At 40.9% G+C, this 12,158-nt stretch overlaps 1 protein-coding gene across 1 annotated transcript in view; it reads left to right on the top strand.

Annotated features, from left to right (window-relative positions):
• Positions 1-12,158, top strand: part of LOC127029289 (succinyl-CoA:3-ketoacid coenzyme A transferase 1, mitochondrial-like) — a gene marked incomplete at its 5' end in the record, with an annotated part of 61,315 nt that overhangs the window by 37,039 nt on the left and 12,118 nt on the right. The window lies entirely within an intron of this gene.

The raw sequence follows: 12,158 nt of genomic DNA, 5'->3' as shown, positions 1-12,158 counted from the left end.
CGGTAGCTGGAGCATAAGCTGCTTTTAGCAAGAGGGGACAAAGACAGGGTCTGTACAGGCAGATGTGGGAGAAAGGGTTATCTGAAGGGCTATTCCAGGTGTCAGTGTGTGAGGGATTGTAGGGGATGTGAAGGGGTTATGGCTAGGTTGGAATATAGCACATAGGGGAGAAATCCATAAGAAAACAGACTTCCTTAGTTGTTCTTTTCATAGCACAATCTGTTTTTATGGTCACACAACTGAGAACAGACAGACTAGTTCTGGCTAGACCTTTTCAGACCCCACTGATACAAGTGCTAGTTTTTTCAAGACTCTTCTACTTGCAGTGTCATCCAGTTAATATTGTGAAAAATGGGATCTGAAAATTAATGCTTCTACTAGTGCATCACTCTGGGATCCTGTGTGTGCTGTTCTATTGCTGTTTTATGTCTTTTGGTAGAACTCTGTGTTTGAACCTAATCTGATGGTTAGATATACTGTAGGAGTCCAAGTATGACGTGCATTAAGGTAATACTGGTTAGCTTTGCATTTTCCAATTTCAAATTTGTGCTCCTGGAATGTGATTAGGAACTTTTTTTTGTCTTGAGTTACAAGAACTTGTCACTAGAATCCAAAATAATGAAACCAGCCTCTATGGAGGAACCCACACACACTTTGAAATATAAGGAATAAATCAAATTACATTTTTAACCCTAGGTTTGCTGGTTGAACCAAGGCAAAAGTATGACAGTATCAGTTTTCAAGGAGTTGAAACCTTGGGTAACTAAAACTGGAGTTCACCTGATTTATCCATGGCCCTGTATCTTAAAGGTGTGATAAGTCACCCAAACTCTAATTATATATTTTAAATAGCTAACTTGAAAAAAATTACATTTAGTAAACTGTATTTTTTTTTTCAGATGATTGACATAAATAAATGTAAGTAATCTACACTGTCAGTCCAATAGTGCAGGTATATCACTGAGAAGCTGAGTGGGATTTTTTTTCCTTCATGTCAGGCTAAGAACTACTCTTTTTTCTTTTACTGGATGAAGTAGCTCTGGTTTTGTGAAAGTACTTGCTTCACTTTAACTTGTGGTGGCTATGATATCTTAAACAAGTATAAATTACTTGCTTACATAGTGGCTTGTAAAAATGATTCTGAATTATTACATTCTCTGTCAAAATTGAATTTTGAAGATAGACTAGAAAACATACTTAAAGATAAATTGTTATAGTGTAAACTCATTTCTTTTGGTAAATAGTATTTAGAGATTTTCTTATAGGCACAGCTCAAGATGATTTTAATGTATACATCTTTTTATTTCAATTGTCAGATAAATTCTAGATTTTGTTTAGCTGGGTTGTCTTAGACTGACATTCTCTTCATACTTTTGCAAAATGAAAGTCACTATATTAACGTGTCCCTAGACTGTCTGTTATATTCAAGATTACTTAACTCGTTAGATTTTCTTCTTTCACAATCCTTTGGTCCTGCTAAAGCAATGTTAAATGTTTCTGCACCTGGTAAAGCCTTCTGTTTACTCAAGCTGTTTCTGAAATGCCTATTAGAAAGCAGAAGGGAGTGGTTTGAATTTTAGGTAGGAAGAATTGCTTTGTTTGCTTTTTCATTGCTTTTGTAAATTGAAAGGGCAAGAGAAGTATTCTTCAAAATACCCAAGTGAACAAGTAATAAATAAAGATCCCTGCTCTACAGTATTCCTAGTAAACCAGCAAAAATACACATGTAGTGATAGCTCACGAAGCTGAAATGTTTGAAAAAAGGCACTCCTGATTCATCAGTGGATAGATTTTAATGCCAAAAAATCCCTGTAATTTCAACTGACCATATTTGTATCTCAGGATTTTATTTTTATTTTGACCTCCACTCCCATTGGCTTTTGCTAGGCCTTTCCTGCTATGTTAGGTTTTTAGCAAGCAGTGTTCAGGGTTGTTATTCATTATAGTATTTGTAAATAGAGTTGTAGGACTTTTTCTTTTTTTTTTTAATTAAAACTTGCCATTAAAATCAGCATGTATTGCCATTTTCTCATGCCAACTTTTGTTGGTTTTCCTAGTTCTGTCTTTTCTATTTTCGACAAAATTAGTCATGCTTAACAAGCATTTTCTAAACTTGATAAACTATGTGTATTTATAGTTTATACAACAAAGTATGTTTTGATGTTGCTTAAATATTGAATTAAAAATATAATTTTTGCACAGGGCATGTATATAGTTATCTTTAGAGAAAGAGGTGAAATTAAACTTTTGCTGTATTTAGATAAACTTCAAAATGAAGCTGCTAATTTTTTCCACAAATATTTTACCAATATATTTAGTTGACTGTCCAGAGCTTGTTTGATTCCTGTTAGCATCAGTTTCCAAAGATATGTCACAGTCGGAGACTATCATCAGAATTGTTTTTGTGATATTTTCAACTTGCTACTAACATCTGTGTTGAAGCAAAACATTTAACAGTCTGAACTGCTTCTAAAAACTCAACTTTAGCTTTTGTCCTAAACTTCTGAGACTGATCAAAAGCACAGCATTCACAGACACTGCAGGCACAAATAATACTTACAATACCACATAATACTTTCAGGAACTAAATAGTATTCACTTTTCCAGTAACTTTGTGCACTTTTTACTTTCTTTCAGAATACCTTTTGCCATATAGAGGTTAAACTCATTTTTCTGATCATGATGTTGAAATTCTTTCACTGACAATTTTTGTGACTTGTCTTTCAAGATCTGAACTATCAAAAGATGAAGCCAGCATTTTGCATTAGTAAAACAGTTTAATTTACAAACATGTTTCTTGAAACGTGGATCATTCTTGGAAAAAATAAATAAATCATCCTTGAATTTTAGAAGCAGCAGCCTTAGTTTTTAATGCTCTGACTTTGAGTAGCCAAACATAAAGGATTAAAGCATTAATAATGAAATAAATTGAAAGAAAAATTATACAAAAATTCTAAGCTTTACCAAAGAAAATTATCTGAAAAGAAGACATGAGGAAACCCACTTCAAATTTAGTAATAAATCTTTTAATTTACTATCTGTAGAGGTCAGTATAACCTAAGGCATTAGGAATGTAATTTTATATGTTATTGATAGGTATTTTTACAGGGCTTCAAAGTATATCTTTTGCACAGTTTTGGATGCTTTGACCATAAGGTGAACTGCATGTTCATTGGCAGAGACATTTTGAAAATGAAAGTAAACTGTGGCAGAGGCTGACTATGTGATTGCAGGAGGGGGTTTTTTGGTTTTGTGAGGTTTTTTAATTATTATTTGTAGCACCTAACCTAAAAGCAGAGGGCTCCACAGCAAGAGCTTTTCTGACTTGAAATGATTATTGTTAATGATGGGAGAAAGGACACGTATCCCTGTGTCATGGTTTAACCCCAGCCAGCAGCTAAGCACCATGCAGCTGCTTCCCCCTCCCAGTGGGGTGGGGAGGAGGATCGGGAAAAAAAAAAAAAAAGGTAAAACTCGTGGGTTGAGATAAGAACAGTTTAATAACTAAGGTAAAATAATAATAATAGTAATGAAAAGGAATATAACAAAAAAACGATAAATAACACCCAAGAAAAGACAAGTGATGCACAATGCAATTGCTCACCACCCACTGACCGATGCCCGAGCAGTGATCCACCCCTCCCGGCCAACTCCCCCCTGTTTATATACTGGGCATGACATTCCATGGTATGGAATACCCCTTTGGCTAGTTCAGGTCAGCTGCCCCGGCTCTGCTCCCTCCCAGCTTCTTGCACACCTGCTTGCTGGCAGAGCATGGGAAACTGAAAAGTCCTTGGCTTAAGATAAGCGCTACTTAGCAACAACTAAACCATCAGAGTGTTATCAACATCATTCTCACACTAAATCCAAAACACAGCACTGTACCAGCTACTAAGAAGAAAATTGACTCTATCCCAGCCAAAACCAGGACACCCTGAATGCCTGAGAACATTGTAGGTTCTTCTGCAAGGAGCCCCATTGCAGGCTATTTGCCTCTTTGCTTGAATAGGAGGGTCTTTGAACAAGGCTTGTCTTCATTTTGAATCCAAACACGCTGTCTGGTAACTGTCTCCTAGTATTTCTGTTGCACTGAGTGCATCAAACTGTCAGCATTTTCTTTCAAGTTGTACAGCATTGTAAGAAATTTTGAGAAACATATTTTATATATATTGTCTCTAAAATAAATGAAGCACTACAAATTAGCTAAATTCTGTATGAATAGAAAATATGCAGGTTAATTATGCTCAGTGATTGTGGGTTTCTCTTAGTACTAATGTGAAGTTGTCTGTTTGATGTCTAGGACATGATTGAATAGGGCTTATACAGCAGTAGTTTAACAAAGGGGAAGGACAGGACCTGCAGTTACCTAGATTCTCCTTGGAAATCTACATTTCAGTGGGATATTATTTTAATATGAAGTGATATTAATTTTTTGTGGACACATGCCTTGGAATGAAACCTACAGTAGTATATCAGCTTACTGTTTCTTTCCTAACAAACACATGCCTGGAAGCCCTGTAGAGCCCTTTCAGCACATAATTACCACCATTGGAAGAGTCCTGGAGCCTCAAAGGAGAAAGGGAGCATATTGTGTTAGCTCTACTTCTTCCACCTTTTTGAGGGCTTTTTCTATCAATTTTGTTTGTGTTTATTCCTCTTCAGACTGCATGGAAGGAATGTAGGAGCTCATTGTTGGTATTTTATTCATACTCTCTTAAATTTTCAATGTGGGAAGTGGCAGCTATGCATTAGGCATCTGTATAATGAGAGCAGCTCAGAAATTCTGCCTGTCTCAAAAATACAAGCATATGTCAAAAGACTCCTGATCTGTGAGTTAGTGGTAACAATTGTGAACTGTGATATGGAACCATCACTTTCAAGTGAGACTAGTATTACGTTGACAGTAATATTTAATTATTGCATGCTATGCTGTGTGTTTTGGGAATGGTATGCAAAGGTAAATGGAAGGCTTAACTGTCCCATTACACTGAAATAACATTCATCATTGTAAAGCCAGTCCATTTCACTGAAGCACGTCACAGACTGTTTTGAGTTGCTCTTGAGATGCAGTTTCTCAGTGTATTTATTTGAATTTCACTCAGTCATTCGAATCCATTGCCAACAGTTATTTCAAGTTAATTTTATGAGAGAATAAAGGAATAAAATTTCACCAACTTTCTTTGCACGTATTTTATGCTGTCTTAATTTTCTGTTTATGGAAAGTATTACTATGGCATATAGCAACTGTAGTAGTGATGACATACAGTGGCAGGGTTATTTAGCAATTAATATCATACAATTTAATTCACTGCTTTGTCTCACCCAAAATCAAAACCCCTTGAGGCACTCATTGGACATCCCCATCCTTCCGCATCACCCACCAAGTGCACCCAAGCCCTTGAGCAAAAGCAATCCCATGGATGGGTTTGCCTTTGCCCAAGGCAGGACTAACCCAGGCTGTTTTACCTAACATATTCTTCATGTGCACCACAGGACCTTTATCCCCTTCTACAGTACGTAAAAGTTCTGACTGGGCAGGGCCAGCTCGATTGGCAGATCCTCTAGTGTTGACTAACCAGGTGGCCTTTGCTAGATGTGTATCCCAATGTTTGAAGGTCCCACCACCCATTGCTCTCAATGTAGTCTTTAACAATCCATTGTATCGCTCGATTTTCCCAGAGGCTGGTGCATGATAGGGGATGTGATACACCCACTCAATGCCGTGCTCTTTGGCCCAGGTGTCTATGAGATTGTTCCGGAAATGAGTCCCGTTGTCTGACTCAATTCTTTCTGGGGTGCCATGTCGCCATAAGACTTGCTTCTCAAGGCCCAGGATAGTGTTCTGGGCAGTGGCATGGGGCACGGGATATGTTTCCCGCCATCCGGTGGTTGCTTCCACCATTGGAAGCACATGGCGCTTGCCTTGGCGGGTTTGTGGGAGTGTGATATAGTCAATCTGCCAGGCCTCCCCATATTTGTATTTCAGCCATCGTCCCCCATACCAAAGAGGCTTTAACCGCTTGGCTTGCTTGATTGCAGCGCATGTTTCACATTCATGGATGACCTGTGTGATAGTGTCCATGGTCAAGTCCACCCCTCGATCATGAGTCCATCTATATGTTGCATCTCTTCCCTGATGGCCTGAGGTGTCATGGGCCCACCGAGCCATAAATAATTCACCCTTATGTTGCAAATCCAGATCGATCCACCTGAGCTACTTCAATCCTAGCAGCCTTGTCTACCTGTTGATTGTTTTGATGTTCTTCAGTGGCCCGACTCTTGGGTACGTGGGCATCTACCTGATGTACTTTCACAACAAGGTTCTCTAGCCAGGCAGCAATATCTTGCCACAATGGGGCAGCCCAGATGGGTTTACCTCTGCGTTGCCAGTTACTCCGCTTCCATTGCTGCAACCACCCCCACAGAGCATTTGCCACCATCCATGAGTCAGTATAGAGATAAAGTATTGGCCATTTTTCTCATTCAGCAATGTCTAAAGCCAGCTGGATGGCTTTCACCTCTGCAAACTGACTCGATTCACCTTCTCCTTCTGCAGTTTCTGCAACTTGTCGTATAGAACTCCATACAGCCGCCTTCCACCTCCGATGCTTTCCTACAATGCGACAGGACCCATCACTGAACAGGGCATATTGCCTCTCATGTTCTGGCAGTTTATGATACAGTGGGGCCTCTTTAGCACGCATTACCTCCTCCTCTGGTGATATTCCAAAATCTTTGCCTTCTGGCCAGTCTGTGATCACTTCCAGAATTCCTGGGCGACTGGGGTTTCCTGGTCAAGTCCGTTGTGTGATCAGTGCAACCCACTTACTCCACATAGCATCAGTTGCATGATGTGTAGAAGGGACCTTCCCTTTGAACATCCAGCCTAGCACTGGCAGTCGGGGTGCCAACAGGAGCTGTGTTTCAGTACCAACCACTTCTGAAGCAGCTCGAACTCCTTCATATGCTGCTAATATCTCCTTTTCAGTTGGAGTATAGCAGGCCTCAGATCCTCGATATCCCCGACTCCAAAACCCTAGGGGTCGACCTCGGGTCTCCCCTGGTGGTGCTTTCTGCCAGAGACTCCAGGTAGGGCCATTCTCCCCGGCTGCGGTGTAGAGCACATTTTTAACATCTGGTCCTGCCTGGACTGGCCCAAGGGCTACTGCATGAACTATCTCCCGTTTAATCTGTTCAAAGGCTTGTTGTTGCTCAGGGCCCCATTTGAAATCGTTCTTCTTCTGGGTCACTTGATAGAGAGGGCTTACAGTCAGACTCTAATTTGGAACATGCATTCTCCAAAAACCTACAACCCCTAAGAAAGCTTGTGTTTCCTGTTTACTAGTCGGTGGAGACATAGCTGCTATTTTGTTGATCACATCCATTGGGATGTGACGACGTCCATCTTGCCATTTTATTCCTAAAAACTGAATCTCCTGTGCGGGTCCCTTCCCCTTACTCTGTTTTATGGCAAAACCAGCTTTCAGAAGGATTTGGATTATTTTCTCCCCTTTCTCAAAAACTTCTTCTGCTGTGTTGCCCCATATGATGATGTCATCAATGTACTGCGGGTGTTCTGGAGCTTCACCTTTTTCCAGTGCATTTTGGTTTAGTCCATGGCAAATGGTGGGGCTGTGTTTCCACCCCTGGGGCAGTCGATTCCAGGTGCACTGGACGCCCCTCCAAGTGAAAGCAAACTGTGGCCGGCACTCTGCTGCCAAAGGGATTGAGAAAAATGCATTAGCGATATCACTTGTGGCGTACCACTTGGCTGCCTTTGACTCCAGTTCATATTGAAGTTCTAGCATGTCTGGCACAGCAGCACTCAGCGGCGGCGTGACTTCATTCAGGCCACGATAGTCTACTGTTAGTCTCCACTCTCCATTAGACTTTCGCACTGGCCATATGGGGCTGTTAAAGGGTGAGCGAGTCCTGCTGATCACTCCTAATAGCTGAGATATTGCTCTGTACAGGTGGGGAGTAGGACTTTTTGATCAGTTCAATCAGTTTTTCGGACTTTTCGGACAGTTTTTCCACAGCTGAGACACAGGCTCGTAGGGATGAAGAGAGATTTTCTTCATATTGCCGGAGTTGGCGAGCCATTTCATCCACTGTCGGTGCCTCTTCGTCTTTCCAAGTTAGTACTGCCAATGGGTTGGCATATGATGATGGTGAGCTTCGTACAAACTTCCGCCACATGGGTCGTGTGCAGCGGACTTCATCTGGATCTCTGGGTAATTGTAAACTGTCCGGGTCATAATAAACCATCTCTAGCACGGCTAATTCCCTCAGGTACTGAATACCTCTTTCCATGGTGGTCCACTTGCCTGGTTGACATACAACATCTTCCTTGAAGGGATACCTTTCCTTCACACTTGACAGGAGTCGCCTCCAGAGGCTGAGGGCTTGTGTCCCTTTTCCAATCGCCTTATCAATGCCCCCTTCCCTAGCAAGTGATCCCAGCTGCTTGGCTTCCCTACCCTCTAATTCCAGGCTACTAGCCCCATTGTCCCAGCATCGGAGCAGCCAGGTGATAATGTGCTCACCTGGACGACGGCTGAAATCTTTTCGCATATCCCGCAGCTCACTCAGGGATAGAGATCAGGTGATTACCTCTGGTTCTGCCTCTTCCTCCTGTTCTCGTGATGGCCCTGGTTCATCTTCATCCTTCGCTAAACGAACTGATTTTTTTGTATATTTCTTCTTCTGTATAGGGGCAACTGATAGTGGCACAGGTTGGTTCTCTGGTTCAGCCGCAGTGCCTGTCGCGGGGGTTGGAGTAGCCGCAGCGCCTGTCGCAGGGGTTGCAGTAGCCGCAGCGCCTGTCGCTGGGTTTGCAGTAGCCGCTGGGTCTGTCGCCGGGGTTGGAGTAGCCGCAGTATCTGTCTGTCTGTTTTCCCTCCCTTCCCCCTGAGGGTGCTGCACAGTATCGAGCAGTGATTGGTAGATACTGGCCAGGGTCCAGCACAGTGCGATAAGTTGTGCCTCTTTGGAATCGCCACAGCATTTTCCTTTCAGATAGTCTATCACTTCATCAGGGTCCTGTAGTTGTTCAGGAGTGAAGTTCCAAACCATTGGAGGTGAGAAGTTCTCTAGATACCTGCCCATATTCTCCCACATGCCATGCCACCCATGACTATCCAGCCTTGGGGCAGATTTCCAAAAGGTATTCTTAAACAGTTGTTTAACCTTAAACAAGGCCTGGAACACATTCAGGAGACATAACAATAGGAACATGCTGGTTTGAACATCCCAAGGATATTCAAAATTCTCAAGAGCTACTGTAATTTGCCTGGAGGAGAAGGGGAAGCTGAAGAAATGTGTCTCCCCCGTGGCTTGGCTCTCCGATGAGAAAAGATACAAGGTGTAATTATTAATAGTTTCTGATAGACGGCTCCTGAAGTACGGAGGTGACGGCAATGCTGAGTACAAATACCAGATTAGTTTCATGACCAGCAATTCCATCGTATCATAAGCCAGTGTTACAAAGTAGAACAACATGATAACTCTGGCCCAGTTCCCACGGGTGATAAACAGCACAACAGGGAGCATATACTGCAAGTAAGGCATTACATAATGCACCTTTAAGAACAAGCGCACCAACTTTGAGAGCGAATACATCAACATTGTGACCAGCAACTATTGAACTAATATAATGTATGTTTATAACAAATTTGTTCTAACACATTCCAGTCACATTTGTCGTTATCTCAACCCGTTGAGCCCCACGTTGGGTGCCAAAAAGGACTGTCGTGGTTTAACCCCAGCCGGCAGCTAAGCACCACGCAGCCGCTCGCTCACTGCCCCCCCACCCCTGGGATGGGGGAGAGAATCAGGAAAAAAAACCTCGTGAGTTGAGATAAAGACAGTTTAATAGGACAGAAAGGAATGAAAAACAATGATAATGATAATAATAATATGACAATAGTAATACTAAAAGAATTAAACTATACAAAGCAAGTGGTGCACAATGCAATTGCTCACCACTCGTTGACCGATGCCCAGTTAGTTCCCAAGCTGCGATCCACCCCTCCCAGCCAGCTCCCCTAGTTTATATACTGGGCATGATGTCACATGGTATGGAACATCCCTTTGGCCAGTTTGGGTCAGCTGTCCTGGCGGTGTCCCCTCCCAGCTTCTTGTGCCCCTCCAGCCTTCTTGCTGGCTGGGCATGAGGAGCTGACAAATCCTTGACTTAGGATAAACACTACTTAGCAACAACTGAAACCATCAGTGTGTTATCAACATTATTTTCCTACTAAATCCAAAACACAGCACTATACCAGCTACTAGGAAGAAAATTAACTCTGTCCTAGCCGAAACCAGGACAAAGACTCTTCAGCTTAAGAAAGGTCATTGAGGAAGGGTAACATAGAAATATGTAAAATAATAAGGGCATGGAGAAGATGGATGCAGAATGGCTAGTCACTGCCTTATAAAAGAAGTAGGGGTAGCCAACTGAAATTAGCAACCAGCAGGTTTAAAACAAGAAATATTTTTCACAGCCAACTAATGAAGTTGTGGATGATCAGCAGGATGATGCAGGAGCTCAAAGAATTAATTCTATATGAAAGGGACTAAACTGTTTTGTGAGGTTAAATTCATATGTGACAATTAAATAGCATTGCCCAGAAGCAGTCTCTAGCTCAGGAAATCTATACATTACAGCATGTCAGGAACCAGGAGTTACTTTTTTGTTTATAACCATGAAGAAAAATAATGGAATATAGGGTTGTTATTTAATCTCTAAACAGGCACTGTGCACCTGTGCCCAATCTGCTAAATAGTGCCCAAGAGAAATAAAAGTTCTTACCCCCATACCATCATTGACATGTTTTGCAAAACATAGTAAAGTAATGGCTGGTAATTGTTCCATGTTGTAAAATGAGTTGTCTACACCATTCAAAAAAATAGAATGGAAACTAGTTTTAAGCGCTTGATTTGGACGTGACTGAAACATGGAGCACTGAATTGAAAACTCCTTTCTATCATTGTGAATAGTTTTGATTTTAATACATTGTGGAATATTAAGGACATTTTTGTTCTTCAACAACAGATTTTTTTATTTAAAGCAGGCTGAAACACCTTAAGGTTTTGGATTTCTACACAACAGTCTTTTCCTTTATCTGAACAAATCCCGTATAAACTCAGATGGTAAAAATTCATGCAGTTCCATTTGGATTCCCATTCTGATAGTGCCCTGATGGATGACTTCCAAAAGTCACCTTTAATGCTCACTGGTAATACAATAATCTTCAGCTCAAGTGTTAAGAAGCTGGAATGTATCAGTTCTCAGGGTCACAGGAGCCATTCAAGCTGTCACCTCTGCAAGTCCATGCATTTCGATCTCAATTGGATACCAAGAAGAGATACTTCATTTCATATGGCTGAGAAGTATACCTGATATCTTACTGAAGATATTACAAATAGTACAGATTAATCTTGGCTCTTAGGAAAAGTGTGCAGGAAGGTCCTTCAGATGGACAAGATATAAGTTGATCAATTGAAAGTAACACTCTGTCATGTCATTATTTTCATTAAGAGTGAGTGAGTTTCATCATAGCAGTTGCCTTGATACCAGATGTGGATCTTGCCAGTATAGTTAGAATTAGAATGAAGAAATAGTTCTTCACAGAAAAAGATAAATTCAAAAGCACATGGATTGCTCATTTCGTTATCACTCGGGAGTCAAACTGGCTGAGAGAGAGTTCCTGAGTTTATATTAAGCCTTAAGGCAAACTGATGATTGTAAATTAGAAAAGTATTGCATTCAGATGGTTAAATGAGACAAGTAATACTTAGAGAGTTTTGAAATGCGTAACTGAAAATTGATAATTAGAGAAAAAATAAAAGCATGTGATAATGGGAGAAACGTGCACTTAATGCTACCTCTGTAAAACACCTACAAATACTGACTAAAAATACAGTGATCCATCTCTTTAATATCCATTCAGAGCTTTTGCAGCCTACATTCATTTAGCAGGATCTAAAGCCATTTGTGAACTCCTATTAAAAAAATATGGAAGGGAAAAAAAAAGGAAAAAAAAGGAAAAAAAAAAAAAAAAGGAAAAAAAAAAAAAGAAAAACTCACCCCCCAAACCTTACATGGCCAGCTTCATGTCAGAAGTTATGTGTTCTCATTAGGTAATATTTTTCCC

Source organism: Gymnogyps californianus, unplaced genomic scaffold, assembly GCF_018139145.2.
Source record: "Gymnogyps californianus isolate 813 unplaced genomic scaffold, ASM1813914v2 HiC_scaffold_95, whole genome shotgun sequence".
In the NCBI taxonomy this organism is placed as follows: domain Eukaryota; kingdom Metazoa; phylum Chordata; class Aves; order Accipitriformes; family Cathartidae; genus Gymnogyps; species Gymnogyps californianus.
This window is presented reverse-complemented; position numbering and strand designations above follow the sequence as displayed.